The sequence below is a fragment of the Dermacentor albipictus genome, chromosome 3 (assembly GCF_038994185.2).
Source record: "Dermacentor albipictus isolate Rhodes 1998 colony chromosome 3, USDA_Dalb.pri_finalv2, whole genome shotgun sequence".
NCBI lineage: Eukaryota > Metazoa > Arthropoda > Arachnida > Ixodida > Ixodidae > Dermacentor > Dermacentor albipictus.
In genome coordinates, this window is record NC_091823.1 from 17,744,141 (window position 1) to 17,757,232 (window position 13,092).

Consider the following 13,092-nt stretch of genomic DNA (forward strand, 5'->3'; position numbering starts at 1 on the left):
AAACGCAAGCAAGGCAGATGACGATTATCGTTGTGTGGCAGATATACATCCCAAAGGATGTACCTTTGTCTAAGAGTGTAGTAGTATCTAGAGGGCTTATGCAGACAGCCTGTGTAGACGTGTACGAACCGCGATTAGACAGAAAAAACAATAAATACCTCTTATAGACATTTCTCAATGCAAGAGAGAGAGAGGGGGGGAGAGATAAAGAAGGCAGAGATGTTAACCATTCCAGAGTCTGCTTGGCTGCCCTACGCTGGGGAAGGGAGAGAGGATATAGAGACCTGCACAGACAGTAATTGAGTCAAAGCCGCTCGTGCAAACCAGACGTTCTCAAAAAGCACAAAAGTGCCTTCAGTACCTTCTGAGCCGATGATCGGTGGGGACGGTGCTCTGTTCACTCAGTCTGTTCACTCAGAGGATGATCATCTAATTTTCTCAATGTGTTGGACAAAGATTGTCTTTGCGCTTGAAATGGAGGACAGTGGTACAATAAGTGGTCAATGTTCTCCTCACATCCGCAAACATTATATACAGGACTATCAGCCATCCCAGTTAGTGCTGTGTAAGCTTTCGTGAAGGCAAAGTCCATTATAGTCTGGCAAAGTCCTTATAGTCTTCATATACTTCACTACGCACATAGTCAGAAGTTCAAGTTAGAAGGAGGCTATGAAGCCTATACTTGGAATTTATAGACAATATATAAACAGTCTAAATTCATTTTTATTGGGATCGAACTTCGGAAAATGACTACTTCAAGAGCTATTCCATATAGGAGTCCCGCGATCTATAAGTAATACTTGTAGCGCATGTGGATTACTGGATTACTAACGGTATAGTTAGCAGCAGTTTGTACCGTCGAAGCAACGAAGTCAATTTCGTAACACTCGTTCAACTTCGCGAGTCATTTCACTATCCTTACATATACTAAGTCAATGATCCGCTTTGTGATCGACCTAGTAAATTAACTGCATAGTAGTCAACTCTGCTTTACATTCCTGGCGCCTTAGAAAAAAAGTCCTATAGGCAACGTAGCAACGTAGAGTAGGTGCTTTCTGTATACTTGCTTGCCCAGTCAAATTAATTAAGTTAAATTCTGAGTCCTTACGTGCCAGAACAGCGATATGATTACGAGGATCGCCGTACAGCGGGGGACACCGGATTAAGTTCGAGGAGCCGGGTTTTTTTAACGTGCACTTACAAGTCTATGTACGCGAGTGCTTTTGCATTTCGCTTCCATCGAAATACGGCTGCCGCGGCCGGTATGCCCAACCGTTTGCCTATCAACATATCACCCAATTCAATAATATTTGCTGGTGGGCTAATTCATCATGGATTCTTTGTAGCAGTGTCATAGCACATACAAACGTAGAAAAAAAAAACGACAGGACATAATGCTCTAACCTGTCCCTTCTTGATTGCGTTTATTCTTCTATTTATTTTTCTACAAGTTGTATGAGCTGTAAAACTGCTGCGAAGAATATCCGACTGGCTTTTACTATCTACGTCTTGTTCGTGACACGAGGTCTTTTTCCCTACACTTTTAACATAAGCCTGTTGCTTAGACGAAGTTGCTTTACGTGTGCGAGCGCTGCTACTCTAAAAGTGGATTGTCGGCTTGCCGCACCCAGCTGCTTGCTGAAGTGCCCTAATATGCAACAACATGGCCGTTCGAGCGTTCGAGATACCGTTCGAGCGCACTCTAAGGGAGGCAGGTCATCGAACGACCATGCTTGAAACCCAGACAACAAGCGGGCCCATAGGACGGTGAGCAAGGCGCAACTCAATCGCCGCTCCCGACACGTGGCCTCGCGTTCGGACGTCATGAAGCAAAGCCCCCAAAGCCCCCAAACATTTCCTGGCTTTGACGCCGAATTCCGGCGCCCCTCTAACCAGAGCGCTAACTGGCGAGCAGGAGTTCTCACGCCATAGCAGAATCCGTCATGACAGACAACATCGTCACCCTACGGAAGTGGCGGCGGCAACGAACGAGCCCCAACAAAGCGCGATCACCGCTGCTGGTGTTATGCGTACGTAACGCGAGTTAACAGCAGGTGTACATCACTCATCGTGGGAATGTGCAGGGCGAAGGATATTCCGGGCAAGCACCGGCCCCAGGCAGTGGCATCCTCGGAGGAATGGGTACACAAGGTCACTGGCTGACTTTACACATAGGAGAGACATCTAAATGAGTGCTGCAGATGTTAGCCTAACGAAAAGACTGGCATGCTACTTCAGATGATAGGGTTGAAGACTGCCAAAAAAAGAAAGAAAAACTTCCCTTCGCATGTGAAGCTCTGTAATAAATCGTACTTAGCCCGATCGCCATTCCTCTTACCACACCTTCAAGTATAGGCCTGGAGCCATCACTTATATGACTTGTGTTTTCTGATCTGGTCTGTTCGCAGAAGCTTTCACCACGCGGAAGTCGGAGCTAATTAAGGAAACTGCTAAAACTGAACGTTTGCAGCTGAAAGGGCGACGAACTGAGTAGGCATAAATAAATGGCTAATATCAGTGTTGTCATTATTATTATTATTATTATTATTATTATTATTATTATTATTATTATTATTATTATTATTATTATTATTATTATTATTTTAGTATTATTATTATTATTAACAAGGGTCCTATACTAAAGCCTAACCATCTCGTCGTCTTGTTAATGGTCGACCTCAGATCATATATCCGACTATGGTCCACATCGCAATCCTAAACTAACTTGATGCGGCCGATCTGTCGCTCTAAGTATGATAATGCATGTTTAGAGCAAATAAATCGTAGCGTAGAGTAAGCCCATAAAATTTTACGCACTTACTTTTTCCACGATGCCTCACTGCCAAAAATACGTTGGCCAGAAAGTGGTTGACGTGACGGGCACGTACAGTATACAAATGGTAGGCATTGTTCTCGCTCTCCTGTCGGCAAACACTGGAGATCATTTCCCGTACGCCTGCCAGCGTGTGCTTTGCCCTTAAAATTTTGTTTCAGTAATGAGCGCTGCCACCCCGTGTCGCGATCCGGAGCAATACTAGAAAGCCAACTTAACCGGCTATATACATGCGCTAAGGCTTTAGTTGGTCGGAAGGTCTGCCAACTTGAGAATCTCCTGAACGATCTGCATCTTCGCAACAAGAAATAGAAGACATCGATACATAGCCCGAGCGTTCATATTTGGGGGTGGGGGGATTTGGTTTTTGTGTTCTCGGTGTCCTCAAAACAGTTGTGAGTTGAGGTATAGATCGGGTAAAATTAAGTGTACACTGGTAAGTCCCGAACACATGTCGCGTGCTTTGATCGCGAATTGCACTTGACGCCAAGTACAAGAAAGAATGGCCGTGCGTGAAGTACTAAAGGATATACGCTCACTGAAGAAGCACATATAGATAAATTAGACGGAATAAGCCTAAAGTACAATTTTGCGAATCAAATAGAAGGCTTTGTCGCATGTCAAGGCCCAAAGTGTAGCTCGGGGAAAAGGCCAGCACAACTTGAAGCGCTCTTTTTCAGAGCATGACGACTCCGGCGTAAAAATGGAGACCCCATGGCTCGTGGCAAAGGAAAAAAAAAATATCGTGGGTCAGGCGAAGTGGTAAAACGATGAAAGCAGATTGGAGAAATTATGTCGGGGAACGTACGGCATGCGTCAGCGCTATAGCAGTTACGCGGGGCGGCGCGTCCGTCAAACTTGCTGACCTCCTCTCATTTCTTTCCCACACCTTCCTCGAACGCGCGCGCATAAATGAATCTGCGATCAATGCCGTGCATGAGCGGCGACAGAACCCTTGGTTTCAGCCGGATCAGCCCATCGACATTCCGAAGCTCAGAAAAGAAAAGAAAAAAAAAAGAGGAAACGGTGGAGGGGGGAGACGGCGGTTCTCGGTTCTTCGGCAGGTGTGACCACGGCGCAAAGGCTCCTGGTTCTTACGTTGCAGTTGTGTGCGGCGAAATGCAATGCTCGAGGGCCGAGTATAGTCAACCCAAGTCAGCGCGCCGAGCCGCGAACGCACGAACCGGAATACTGCTGGCTCACTCAGGGAAAGTTGCGACACGGAGCACACGACGATGGCGCACGTGTTTCGGGTCGTTGCTTTCACCTTGCGTGGACTCGGTCCTGCAAGAGAGAGAGAGAGAGAGAGAAGGAGGCCGCAATGCTGTGAAAGTTATTAGGGTTGTATGCACGAAAACGATCTCAGGGACAAGAAATAAAAGAAGAGCTAGGAGACAAATACCACAAGGGGGAGGAGGGAGGAGGGGGGCCACACGAATCTAGCAAACTGTGATCGCCCGATGCAAAGGGCTTGGGCCCTCATCATCACCGTCGTCGTTATCATCATCCTGCCTGCCTGCTCTATAAACGAAAGCGCACCATGGTATTTGATTGGGTAACAACGCAAATTCAGGACACAGGACAAAGTAATACGTTGCATTGTCTTGCGCTCAGCCTTTGATTCGTTACCCCGTCGCCATTTAAAATCCCCAACTAGCCCAATTCATCACGCTTTTAAGTAACACAGAAAAAAGACGGTGGGTGAAGAACAGGAGAGATATTAAAAAGTTGACACGCGTACATTATGCCCCCTCCTCCCTTATGTATAGTATTAAGTTACGAAGAGCAGATGGACTGAAAGAAAAAGGGTCTTCTATATAAATACACACGCGCGCTACAATATAAAATGGACGTGATTGACAGCAACACAGGAACCGGACATGCATCTGCATCACACATAACAGAGCGGCACTCAACGTCGGACTGTCTTCAAGTCAAGCACTGTGCACTCGTCTCGGATTCGTGCTGTCAGCTGAGTAGGCGGCTATCCCGCATAGCACGCCCTCAGCGGGAACGAATATGCTGCTGAGTTTCCGACTACGATGGGCATATGTAACTACCTGCGATCGCTTACGAGTTCTGGACGGTAAATAACCGAAATTCCATGTCACTGGTTCTCGGCCGGTAAGAGGAGCGTTATGCCAGCGGGAGGACGCGCTTATGAACCCTGTGACGTGGCGATGACGTACGACTGAAGAGCGCCAAGGCACGCACAGCGTCACGTGCAGGGCAGATGCTGACATGCGGCCCGGGGCGCGTTAGTTGTGCGTGTACTCCGACCTGGTCGAGTCACCAGCGCTAAATACAGCGAGCGTTGACGCGATGGTGGGAAACTAAGGTGATCCCAACGTGTTCGTGCAGGGTATAGGCCGGGTCAGAGAACCAATGCCACAGAAAAGGCGTCTGCCAACACCCGATTCGAGGGTCCGCCTGTATGGGCAATAGATCGCGTCGAGGGAGGACACCAGTGTTCTAAGAGACTTGCGTTTATAACTCTGACCGGGCCCTCTCGCCATCTTGCGCCGAAGGCGGCATGACGTCAGTTTTCCAGATATTGTAAGTGCTGTAAATATAGTACACGACCCCTCTTCACTTGTTGCTCATCTCTCTCTCTATCTCTCTCTCTCTCTCTCTGTACACACACACACACACACACACACACACACACACACACACACACACACACACACATATATATATATATATATATATATATATATATATATATATATATATATATATATATATATATATATATATTTGCTCCTATTCTGTCAATCAGTTTACACCACTGCCCTAGCCACCTTCTGGACGATCTTCCATCATCAGCTGTCGGCTGGGCAGCTTCAGTGTAGCGCAGCAAGAGCCTTCTTTCACTTTCATCCTTCTCCACAAATTCACACCTTTCTCCCCCAAAATTTTCCGCCACTGGTGGAGCAAAGCCATTCGGCCATGCGCAGTTCTAGTGCGCGATTTTACGCATCCGCTGTGCTACCAGTGGCATAGCCAGGGGTTGGCACAACGGGTACTTGCCTTTTCCGAAATTTGTGTTACTGTGCGTGCAGCCTGCTCCCGCCACCCCCCACCCCCTTCCTGAAAAAATTTCTGCCCACGCCACTGCGTGATGCCAATGCTTGCGTAGGTGGGTTGCATGACAGAAGATGCAAGTACCGTCGCAGAACATGACAACAACGTAATGCGATGTTCCCGAATTCACTCTCCAAGAAAGGACTCGTATTTGTGTGGTATATAAAATGTGCTCACCCATTTCATTTTGGCGCATAAGTGTAAAGAAGTGTATATCAGCGTACAATTGCGTAGTTCCCATTTTCAAAACGCGCACCTATAGTGCGCACCACGGACTGCTATGGCACGCCGTCTCCGAGATAGCACCGGCGCGGCACCTTGCCGAACCGAGCCTTCGCGACCAGGGATTCCGCGTTATCGCGCCAGAATGCGAACAAAACCGGAAACGGCTCGTGTTGTGCCGCACACCCATTGTGTTCGGAGCGGGCGACGACAGGGTACGGTTCCATGCGAGCTCCACATGGCTGGCGGCGACAGCGTGGGCGCCGCCGAAGTGCAAGGCTATGTGCAGCAGCAGGAAGGCGCCCGCTGCGCCGTCGTCGTCGTCGGTGTCGCGTGTCCCATAGCCGGACGCAAGGAGACGGGCGCCGAATTCGCTGTACCCGTGCGCCGCCGCCGGCGGTACCTACCCGGTGTCTCCTCTCGGCGCGATCTCGCGCGCGCAGGTGTCCCAGCGCGTCGGGTGTCAGCAGACACTTTCTCTGGACGCCGCTGCCGCCCCGGGTCGTCTCCGGTGGCTTCCTTCCTCTGCGGCTGCGCGGGTACTGCCTGCGCGGGGATTGCCGGCGTGCTCCGTCCCTGCGAAAGGAAATACACAGCGCCTTTCTAAGCGAGGAACTTGAGACGAAAGTCGCACCCGTCGCGGTGGCTCAGTCGCTATGGCTGTCTGCGGCCAAAGTTGCGGGTTCGATTCCAGACGGCGGCACCCGCTCTTCGACGGATGCAAAAAACGCTCGTGCGCTTTGATTTAGGGGCACTCCAAGCGGTTATGGTGACCATTATAAACCACTATGCAGCTCTGACTCGTTAAACCCCACAGCTGTAATTATATAGTTAAACCCGCCTTGGCGGCTTAGCATCTATGGTGTTGCGCTCTATGGTGTCTATGTTATGGCTTAGCATCTATGGTGTTAACGTGCCCCCCTGCCATGGGGGCACGTTAAAGATCCCCTGGTGGTCAAAATTGATCTGGAGTCCCTCACTACGGACGTGCCTCATAATCAAATAGTGATTTTGGCACATAAAAGTCCAGAATTCATTAATTCATTAATAGAGTTAATAGCCAGCTCCTTGACCTTCCTTTCTCTGAGAGGAGAAATGAAGCAACATACGATATAGACAAAGCGAGAATTTGCCGCCAATCATACACGTGGGAGATTAATTCACGTGTATGAACGTAAAGGCCCACTTTACAGCCCATCTGTGCACCTATGTTGATCTCGAATACACGGCGAACGATCTAGTAATGCCCTATATTCTCTGTTATAAGATATGACATCACATTGCGCTCCTGCAAATGCGACGTGTCCAACTCTACCCTGACAGCGGCCGCAACATTCCCGCTACCGACGTGACAGCGCGCACCGCAGCTCCTTAGCGCTTGGCTTACGCAGGCATGAAGCCTACGACAATATGTGCCGCGCGGTTTCGAGTGAGAAGAGAAACCGATCGCCAGCACAGATTTAGTTGCCAAACCGAGATGAGTTTGGCCGGCGTGCTCGGGCACATTGCGAGACATGTGGAGAGTTAAAAAAAAAAAGTCACGCAGAAACTCCACAGGAGTTGTCTAAGTACGCGTAACCACTGTGCCACTTGCTCATCTCCACACAGCCCGGTGTCATGATCGATCTTATCAAATTTGATCCGATCAGTACAGACACTTATCATCCCTTATCGGTTGTTATGTTAGAGGACTCGATCCGACCCTTATCAACCCTCATCTGTTCTTAAGGGACATGATCCGGCCCATATGTACCCTTATCGGTCCTTATCAACCCTATTACAATTGTTCCGATTATTATAAGCCCTTATCACTCTTTAGCACCTTATCCATCCGCGTCGTGCCATTATCAACCATGATGAGACCCATATAACATTTCATCCCTCCTTATCATCCTTATCAACCCATTGATTTCTTATTTGTCAGTGCTACGCGACGTGAAACGCATGAGCCCTCGGTGGTCGGTGGCATTTTGGTCGGTCAAGAAACGCCCCAATGGAAGTCACATCCTGCGAGCACCGAAACGCATCGGGGATGTGGCGTGTTTGGCGTTAAATTTTCGCAAAGTCGGAATTTTCCTGATGTCTACAATGCTCTAAGTCGGCTCTACATGTGGTCCTAGAGATGGCTTTTATTCCATCATCACCAAATCTTTCAACAAAGCCTTCATAGAAACTGTTCTCCTTTGAAATTTGTCCTTTGAAATTTGTTGTACCGCCGCCGGTACAACACAGTCGTATGGTTCAGATACAGTTTTTTTTTTTTATTCTAGCTGCAATAAATTTTTTGAAGATTGTAGATAGCACGATTCTAAGCCTTGATCTAGATTACTCGATGAGGCGGCCATTACTTCTACGAGAAATCAAATAGTTCAATTAAGTAGGTAACGTAATTGCTCCAAACATCTTTTTAATTAATTACCCTACGCCACATATTCCAATCTACGAATTATAGCCGCAGACTTCGCACGGCGTATCCACTTGGAACGAATTATCTGGATAGCACCAGTTCCGAGATATTAATTTTCAATTTGTCCGTCGAAATGCATTGATGTTCCAGTTACTTCTGTGCTTCAATCCACAAAACAAAGGCTTCTTAAAAAAGCAACTGGAATGCCAATGCATTTTGTCGGACACTTTGAAATTTAGTATCTCGAAACCGATGCAGTTCAGAGAATTCGTTTCAAGTGGATACGCCTTGCTAACTCAGTGGCTATAATTCGTAGATTGAAATATGTGGCACAAAGTACTTAATTTAAAAAGTTGATTAGCGTAAGTACGTTAATTATTCAATTAAACAGTTTGGTCACTCGTAGAAGTAATGGCCGCCTCATCGAGTAATTTCGATAAAATGTTAGAATTGTGCTATATCTGCCACTCTTTACAGCTGCTGGAGCCTGTAACTTGCCACTGTGGCGGCTGCTTGTAATGCCAAATAAACACAACAAAAGCAACTGATAATGCGATGGCAAAGCCACGAATAGACGACATACATTTACCCACAGCTCTCACCTAAACTCGATGGCGAACAACGAAACCAGCGACGACGGCAAGCTGCGTTATGGCGCGCGATAGCGTGCGAGAATGCGCTGTGACGCTGCGCACGCCGGCAGCGCGCTGCGTCACGGCGCATTCTTGCGAGCGTTACGGCACGCCATAGCCGGCAGCGTGTGAGAATGCGCCATGACTCAGCAGGCTGCGCGCCGTTGTCGCAACCTTTGTTGCTAACCCACGATTGGCTTTACATGAGTGACATGCGAGTCCGAATGCTATTCGTGACATCGATATGCATGTATTTCCGCGTTTTTTCGTGAATAGATTGATGTAAGTACATTGCGAAGCATGAATGCCGACAATCGTTTATTAGCAGTAATCAACGAAAATTCACGCGTAAACTCATCTGGTAGCTGTCTAAATATGCGTAATCATTGCACCACTTGCTCCATCTCCACTCAGCCCGGTGTCATTATCAATGTTGCGGAACTTGATCCGACCAATACGAACAACAGCGCTGTGGTGACACGAACTGGTGCGGACGGCGCCGCAAGGAGCACTGATGACGCAAACAAAGTACTGCAGGTGGTGGCACGAGATGCGCTGATGACGTTCCGATCATTATAATTGTTATTGTTCGTTAGCGCCTCATCCATCTGGGTCAAACCGTTATTAACTGCGACAAAACGTACTCGGACACTGCCTTGGAAGCGATATGCAATGCCATCGTAGAGTGCCGGCTGCTGATAGCTTCGCGCGCTGCGTTTTTGGCGCTAACTTACCAATGAACAGTGACACGCGGGCCCGTACCTTGAAAGCGACCTGCGAAAGTTGGCGAATGCTGCGTGTGCATGAGAGCTCCGTGAGCGCAGTGTTCTCGGCGCTTCGTTGGCGTTTCACGGGACGGACGGTTTTCTCGTCGTGTGAGCATAGAAATGCTTACGCATTTAAAAAAATATATTTACATGCATTGCCTCGTGTGCTAGCAAAAAAAAGATACTTCGAAGGCAGCGTCAGCCCGTATATACAGACGTCGCCTGGGCGCAGTTCGCCACAACACCCGCGGGCGCAGTACCCGTGTGGAGATCTATGCGTGCGTGTTTCCGAACGCAGTGAAAAGCCACGCGTGAAAAGTCTTTCATCACAATAGAATAATGCGCAAGGTGCACAGAAGGCCGTCAGCTCGCCGTGTCACGCTTCATTCGGTAACGACGATCGGCGGGATGCGAAGACTCGCTGCTTCGTATCGCAACAAGGTGACACAGACAATGCGATGCGCGAACTCGCAACATTGCCGGGTTTTGCTACTCTCAAATTTTTTTCTATTTCTTTCGAATTTTGTACATGAACCATATTCTACGAGGAAAAACAAAACAATTGTGAGTTCACGCGTCATCTTGTCTGTGTCAGCTCGCTGTCTTTTGTTATAGTACGAAGCACTACGTCGAACCATTATGCTCAACTAGCTAGGCCCTGTCGTAGCACTACGACTGTCAACACGTAAGCTGGGCGCAGACGCTCCAACAACGTGTGTGTAGCCTAAGCAGTGTCAATAAAAAATAAAAAGGAGAGAACGATTTTCTTGCGCGCACATTGCTCCTGTAGCCTCGGCTGCACAGCACGTACGAACAAGAAGAGGAATAATAATAATAATAATAATAATAATAATAATAATAATAATAATAATAATAATAATAATAATAATAATAATAATAATAATTGGGACACAGACTGTAAATATACACTTGCACAACAAATTATTCTTTTAAAAGATTAGCATCTGAATTTAAATCATGGAGTTTCACGTGGCCAAAACCATGATATGGGCACACTTCGGATTAGTTTTGACCACGTGGGATTCTTTAGCGCGCACCCAATGTACGGCACAAGGGCGTTTTTGTATTTCGCCCCCTTCGAAATACGGACGCCGCGGTCGGGATTTGATCGACGCGCCCTTGGGCTTAGCAGCGCAATGCCAAATCCACTGCGCCACCACGGTGGGTTGCACCTGAATACAAGCACAGAAAGACAGCGCAAAACACCAAGGAGAAAATGTTGAGGACAAACAAAACAAAAACAAGCGAAGAAAAAGAACAGCGCAAAGCACCTCACGAGCTGCCGACAAATGCAATCTCGGTGATCCCCCGTGTTTTCTTTTCGGTGCGTCGTCTTCTCGCTTCGCTGTGTGCGGAGACCAGTGCCCGCTGCCATGATGGAGTGGTCGATTAGATCACGCCAACCTCACTATCAAGATGGCCGAATTTCAATCCCCTGGTGCACTATTTATTTATTTATTTATTTATTTACAAAAAAGTTCACGGTTTCCATGGTAAATGTGCCGGCTAAGCACAAATGATGCTTTCAAAATACAAGATCACCACCTGCAAAAGAATTAGTGAAGTGTGCTTCTCCTTATCACGTCCCGTATTGCTGAGAAGCTAGCTTTGTCGAAGAGACAAGACACGATCATCTTAAAAGTAGACTCAAAAATCCGGTTTCGTCCATTCCGCGGTAACAGGTTGATGATTATAAGAAAAAAAATGCTGGCCAATATATATATATATATATATATATATATATATATATATATATATATATATATATATATATATATATATATATATATATATATATATATATATATATATATATATATATATATATATTGTCACGTGGTAGTGACGGTGAAGAAAGAACACAGTAGCAGTACTGTGAAAGACAAAACTAGCTTTTATTGGGCGAACCTGTGCCCACAAAACAGGCTACACTTAAAGCACAACGATAGCGGCGAACACAGTCGGCGATCGTCGAAAATCTGATCAGCGGGTCAAGCGCGTCGGCTTTTATACAGCAGTAATCGAATGTTCCAGACTAATCGTTGGGACCCGCATGCCTTCTACAATGTTCTACACCATTCGCGTCAAGCGATGAAATCACATAACAAGTTTCGGCGACAACAGACAGCGGATAGAAGCATCGATAACTTTCCAGAAAGTTCGGATACATGCAGGTGCGTCCCGCGCTGTGCGATAACATTTGTTAGCCGGCTAAACGTGGTCGCCCGATAAAGATAAGTACACGTGTCAACATATATATATATATATATATATATATATATATATATATATATATATATATATATATATATATATATATATATATATATATATATATATATATATATATATATATATATCGCTCTTTTAGATTACATCTTTACTGATAAACCTTTATCTAGACTCGAGCAGACGCCGTCAATATCCATGACGTCATGGCGAGGTGGTGTGGTAACTTCAATGTCACTGCTCGCATTTTGATTTCGCGCCTTTTCTCGCTTACCTCGCCTCCTCTCACGGTAAAAGTGGCTTTTTGTGGTATTGTATAAGAGTAATATACTATTACATCTCAACATAGCTTTTCTCTTTTGAGTCACTTTAAGCAGTGTCGCAGAGAAAACATCTTATGTTTGTCGGAAGTGGTACATCGTATACTCGCTGTCGCATGTAAAATTTATTGTGAGTAATATATTTCTTACTTGAAGCCACAAAGGCGGTAGATTTTAGAGAGATATTACTGCCGGTACTGAAGGGCACGGATAAGGACATGGCCCCAAAAAATGGACATTATACGGTTACTGCCGTTGCTGAAGGGTGCGGCTATAGAGTAAAGCCAGTGATCATTGCGTCCTCGGCGAATCAGTGCCGTGAACGCAAGTTGACGTGGTCACGGTCAGACGTACAGCAGTCGTCAGACTTAATGCGAACACAGAAGACACATTTCTAGTGGTTAAACTTCGACAACCACTGCTTGTAAGGAGCAGACATTAAGTGTTTCGGAAAGAATAGGCATTAAACTAGCAAATTCAGGGCAACCCATCCAGAAATCACTAGCACCTTTCCCCGCAGTAGAATAAAGTTCGTGCTAAGTACGACGGCAGCTGTATCCCGTAGGAGCGATAG